Consider the following 6,319-nt stretch of genomic DNA (forward strand, 5'->3'; position numbering starts at 1 on the left):
AAACACAGTTTTTCACAATTCCTGACATTTAATCCTAGTAGAAATTCCCTGTCTTAGGTCAGTTAGGATCACCAATTTGTTTTAAGAATGTGAAATGTCAGAATAATAGAGAGAATGATTTATTTCAGCTTTAATTTCTTTCATCACATTCCCAGTGGGTCAGAAGTTTACATACACTCAATTAGTATTTGGTAGCATTGCCTTTAAATTGTTTAACTTGGGTCAAACATTTCGGGTAGCCTTCCACAAGCTTCCACAATAAGTTGGGTGAATTTTGGCCCATTCCTCCTGACAGAGCTGGTGTAACTGAGTCAGGTTTGTAGCCCTCCTTGCTCGCACACGCTTTTTCAGTTCTGGCCACAAATTGTCTATAGGATTGAGGTCAGGGCTTTGTGGTGGCCACTCCAATACCTTGACTTTGTTGTCTTTAAGCCATTTTGCCACAACTTTGGTAGTATGCTTGGGGTCATTGTCAATTTGGAAGACCCATTTGCGAGCAAGCTTTAACTTCCTGACTGATGTCTTGAGATGTTGCTTCAATATATCCACATCATTTTCCGTCCTCATGATGCCATCTATTTTGTGAAGCGCACCAGTCCCTCCTGCAGCAAAGCACCCCCACAACATGAGGCTGCCACCCCCGTGCTTCAGGGTTGGGATGGTGTTCTTCGGCTTGCAAGCATCCCCCTTTTTCCTCCAAACATAACGACGGCCAAACAGTTCTATTTTTGTTTCATCAGACCAGAGGACATTTCTCCAAAAAGTACGACCTTTGTCCCCATGTGCAGTTGCAAACCGTAGTCTGGCTTTTTTATGGCAATTTTGGAGCTTCTTCCTTGCTGAGCGGCCTTTCAGGTTATGTTGATATAGGACTCGTTTTACTGTGGATATAGATACTTTTTCCTACAGCAAATTCAGAAGGTCCTTTGCTGTTGTTCAGAACGCGTCTCCTTCCTGAGCGGTATGACGGCTACGTGGTCCCATGGTGTTTATACTTGCGTACTATTGTTTGTACAGATGAACGTGGTACCTTCAGGCGTTTGGAAATTGCTCCCAGCATGAACCAGACTTGTGGAGTTCTACAAAAAAAATTCTGAGGTCTTGGCTGATTTCTTTTGATTTTCCCATGATGTCAAGCAAAGAGGCACTGAGTTTGAAGGTAGGCCTTGAAATACATCCTCTGATTGACTCAAATGATGTCAATTAGCCTATCAGAAGCTTCTAAAGCCATGACATCATTTTCTGTAATTTTCCAAGCTGTTTAAAGGCACAGTCAACTTAGTGTATGTAAACTTCTGACCCACAGGAATTGTGATACAGTGAATTATTAGTGAAATAATCTGTCTGTAAACAATTGTTGGAAAAATTACTTGTGTCATGCACAAAGTAGATGTCCTAATCGACTTGCCAAAACTATAGTTTGTTATCAAGAAATTTGTGGAGTGGTTGAAAAACGAGTTTTAATGACTCCAACCTAAGTGTATGTAAACTTCCGACTTCAACTGTATATACTAGGCGGTGCCAGAGGAAGGCCCCAAAAGTTGTCAAAGACGCCAGTCACCCAAGTCAGAGACTGTTCTCTCTGCTCCTGCACGGCAAGCGGTATTGTAGCGCCAATTCTAGGTCCAAAAGGCTCAACCCCCCAAGCCATAAGACTGCTGGACTATTTACATTGACCCCCCTCTTTTCCCCTACCTACATAAAGAGTTGCAGGAAGGACTTAAAGTTATTTACCTGCAGATCTATTAGATCTTTATAGAACTTGAGTAGTTCATGGAGTGTAGTGCTTGACATATATTCCTCTTCCGCATTGAGCTTTGAGGCGTTTTTCTGTCTAGTATTAGCCATGCTACAAGCTTGTTGTCAGCTAAAACTAGTTCGCAAAAACAACGAACAACCCCCCACTCGAAAACAAGCTCCGCCAGATAAATGACAAACACACACAAGCAACACACACTTGATCACACATGCACATATACGATAAACAGACAGAAGGCGGAGAATCCTGGCTACACTTTACTAAACGAGCCTGAGATTACTAACATGGAACTCAAACCGGCTGCGTGCGTGCGCCATCGTGCATAAATGTATTTTGTCCCCCCCACCAAACGCGATCACAACACACAGGTCAATTAGTCCGACCAATCTGAATCCACGCTTCAAGACTGCTTTGATCACGCGGACTGGAATATGTTCCGCACGGTGTCCAACAACAACAATGATGAATATGCAGATTCGGTGAGCGAGTTCATTAGGAAGTGCATTGACGATGTCGTACCCAGAGCAACGATTAAAACATTCCCAAACCAGAAACCGTGGATTAACGGCAGCATTCGCGTGAAACTGAAAGAGCGAACCACTGCTTTTAACCAGGGCAAGGTGACCGGAAACATGACCGAATACACACAGTGTAGCTATTCTCTCCGCAAGGCTATCAAACAGGCTAAGTCCCAGTACAGAGACAAAATTGAATCGCAATTCAACAGCTCAGACACAAGGGGTATGTGGCAGGGTCTACAGTCTATCACGGATTACAAAAAGAAAAGCAGCCCCGTCGCGGATCAGGATGTCTTGCTCCCAGACAGGCTAAATACCTTTTTTGCCCGCTTTGAGGATAATACAGTGCCACTGACACGGCCCACTACCAAAACCTGCGGGCTCTCCTTCACTGCAGCCGAGGTGAGTAAAACATTTAAACGTGTTAACCCTCGCAAGGCTGCAGGCCCAGACGGCATTCCCAGCCGCGTCCTCAGAGCATGCGCAGACCAGCTGGCTGGTGTGTTTACGGACATATTCAATCAATCCTTAGCCCAGTCTGCTGTTCCCACATGCTTCAAGAGGGCCACCACTGTTCCTGTTCCCAAGAAAGCTAAGGTAACTGAGCTAAACGACTACCGCCCCGTAGCACTCACTTCCGTCATCATGAAGTGCTTTGAGAGACTAGTCAAGGACCATATCACCTCCACCCTACCGGACACCCTAGACCCACTCCAATTTGCTTACCGACCCAATAGGTACACAGACGATGCAATCGCAACCACACTGCACACTGCCCTAACCCATCTGGACAAGAGGAATACCTATGTGAGAATGCTGTTCATCGACTACAGCTCAGCATTTAACACCATAGTACCCTCCAAACTCGTCATCAAGCTCGAGACCCTGGGCCTCGACCCCGCCCTGTGCAACTGGGTCCTGGACTTCCTGACGGGCCGCCCCCAGGTGGTGAGGGTAGGTAACAACATCTCCACCCCGCTGATCCTCAACACTGGGGCCCCACAAGGGTGCGTTCTGAGCCCTCTCCTGTACTCCCTGTTCACCCACGACTGCGTGGCCATGCACGCCTCCAACTCAATCATCAAGTTTGCGGACGACACTACAGTGGTAGGCTTGATTACCAACAACGACGAGACGGCCTACAGGGAGGAGGTGAGGGCCCTCGGAGTGTGGTGTCAGGAAAATAACCTCACACTCAACGTCAACAAAACAAATGAGATGATTGTGGACTTCAGGAAACAGCAGAGGGAGCTCCCCCCTATCCACATCGACGGGTCAGTAGTGGAGAAGGTGGAAAGTTTTAAGTTCCTCGGTGTACACATCACGGACAAACTGAATTGGTCCACCCACACAGACAGCGTTGTGAAGAAGGCGCAGCGGCGCCTCTTCAACCTCAGGAGGCTGAAGAAATTCGGCTTGTCACCAAAAGCACTCACAAACTTCTACAGATGCACAATCGAGAGCATCCTGTCGGGCTGTATCACCGCCTGGTACGGCAACTGCTCCGCACACAACCGTAAGGCTCTCCAGAGGGTAGTGAGGTCGGCAGAACGCATCACCCGGGGCAAACTACCTGCCCTCCAGGACACCTACACCACCCGATGTCACAGGAAGGCCATAAAGATCATCAAGGACAACAACCACCCAAGCCACTACCTGTTCACCCCGCTATCATCCAGAAGGCGAGGTCAGTACAGGTACATCCAAGCAGGGGCCGAGAGACTGAAAAACAGCTTCTATCTCAAGGCCATCAGACTGTTAAACAGCCACCACTAACATTTAGCGGCCGCTGCCAACAAACTGACTCAGCTCCAGCCACCTTAAAAATGGGAATTGATGGAAATTATGTAAAAATGTACCACCAGCCACTTTAAACAATGCCACCTAATATAATGTTTACATACCCTACATTACACATCTCTTATGTATATGTATATACTGTACTCTATATCATCTACTGCATCTTGCCATCTTTATGTAATACATGTACCACTAGCCACTTTAAACTATGCCACTTTATGTTTACATACCCTACAGTACTCATCTCATAGGTATATACCGTACTCTATACCATCTACTGCACCTTGCCTATGCCGTCTGTACCATCACTCATTCATATATCTTTATGTACATATTCTTTATCCCTTTACACTTGCGTGTATAAGGTAGTTGTTGCGGAATTGTTAGGTTAGATTACTTGTTGTTATTACTGCATTGTCGGAACTAGAAGCACAAGCATTTCGCTACACTTGCATTAACATCTGCTAACCATGTGTATGTGACTAATAAATTTGATTTGATTTGATTTTGATTTGATTTGAATTAACATACCAAAACAAACACTGAACCATTTATATTAATTTGAGGACAGGTCGAAAAGCATTAAACATTTATGGCAATTTAGCTAGCTAGCTTGCACTTGCTAGCTAATTTGTCCTATTTAGCTAGCTTGCTGTTGCTAGCTAATTTGTCCTGGGATATAAACATTGAGTTTTTATTTTACCTGAAATGCACAAGGTCCTCTACTCCACCAATTAATCCACACATAAAATGGTCAATCGAATCGTTTCTAGTCATCTCTCCTCCTTCCAGGCGTTTTATTCTCTTGACTTTATATTGTGATTGGCAGCTTTCATAAATTAGGTGCATTACTGCCACTGACCTCGTTCGTCTTTCAGTCACCGACGTGGGTATAACCAATGAGGAAATGGCACGTGGTTACCTGCTTCTATAAACCAATGAGGAGATGGGAGAGGCAGGACTTGCAGCGCGATCTGCGTCAGAAATAGAACTGACTTCAATTTTAGCCCTTGGCAACGCAGACGCTCATTGGCGTGCGCGAGCAGTGTGGGTGCAATAATTGAATAATATAGATTTCTAAATTTATTTTGCAACGCTTACACAAGCGACGTGAGCGGTGTAGTCAGCCTGTATTTCGCAAATTAGTGCTGTGGATACACCAGCCAAAGATGCTTTGGAGAGACAGTGGTAGGAGCATTCGCTAACGAGCAGCGTAAACGAATAAAGCATTGCATCATATCATCGCATTTGCGGAAAAATGTACCCTTTTATAAACGCATTTCATGTAATTCTACGTCATTTTCCGTGACTGGAGACTTGGGCAGAATCTTTTTTCATACCGCACAAATTATGGACATGACCGGCTACTTCGACACTGACAAACTGAAAATCTGAATATCAATAAAAACAATCCTGTCTTGAATTCATCAATAGCCTAGGCCTAGGTGTGTGAAGACACATATTGTAGGCTACAATATGAAAAGGAAATTATAGTCCTAAAAATGCTTTCCAGTTTCCCAATGATGCACAGCTCCCTTGCTGGTGATGGCCAATGCACTTGTGCCAAAAGCCCCTCTCTCTCGTTTTACTTTGTAAAATAATATTTGGAAATTTATCAAATATGTTAGTAGCCTACAGCAGACAGATTAGAGTCTTCTCTCTTCAGCGGGAGCCATTTTCTTTCCAACCTGTGTATTCCCACGATTGTATTAGAAATATTGAGAAAGGCCTGTTTTGTCAACATGCTGTTTGTTCACTGACAGATTTACTGCGCATTCCCAACTGTAGGCTTGTTATTGGGCTACACTCCACAGCTAGGCTATTATTTTTTTAAAGAAACTATTGATCATCTGTGGCTAAATTATTGGCCTTCTTGTGGTGTAGTAGGCTATTCAGAATTATTTCATTTCTTTCTGAACAAACAGCATTAATTCTATAACTTTGGAAAATGTATTTGTTCTTCCAGAACCCTACGTGCAGCTATGGTTCTGTAAGGAAATAAATGAGGAAGTGCAACGCTGGAAAGATGAGAGTTGCAGGCTCTCATGTCTATCAGAGCAGAGAGAGGGAGAGATAACATAGAAAGTACATCTCATTCAAGTTCTGTGAGAGATACAGGCACGCTTCTCACACAGCCATGGCCACAGCGTTGGTCTCAAACCTGGGAAACAACCGCAGACCACTTGTAACCACGCCAGTCCAGGACCTCCACATCCGGCTTCTTCCCCTGTGGGATTGTCTG

Source organism: Salvelinus fontinalis, chromosome 27, assembly GCF_029448725.1.
Source record: "Salvelinus fontinalis isolate EN_2023a chromosome 27, ASM2944872v1, whole genome shotgun sequence".
In the NCBI taxonomy this organism is placed as follows: domain Eukaryota; kingdom Metazoa; phylum Chordata; class Actinopteri; order Salmoniformes; family Salmonidae; genus Salvelinus; species Salvelinus fontinalis.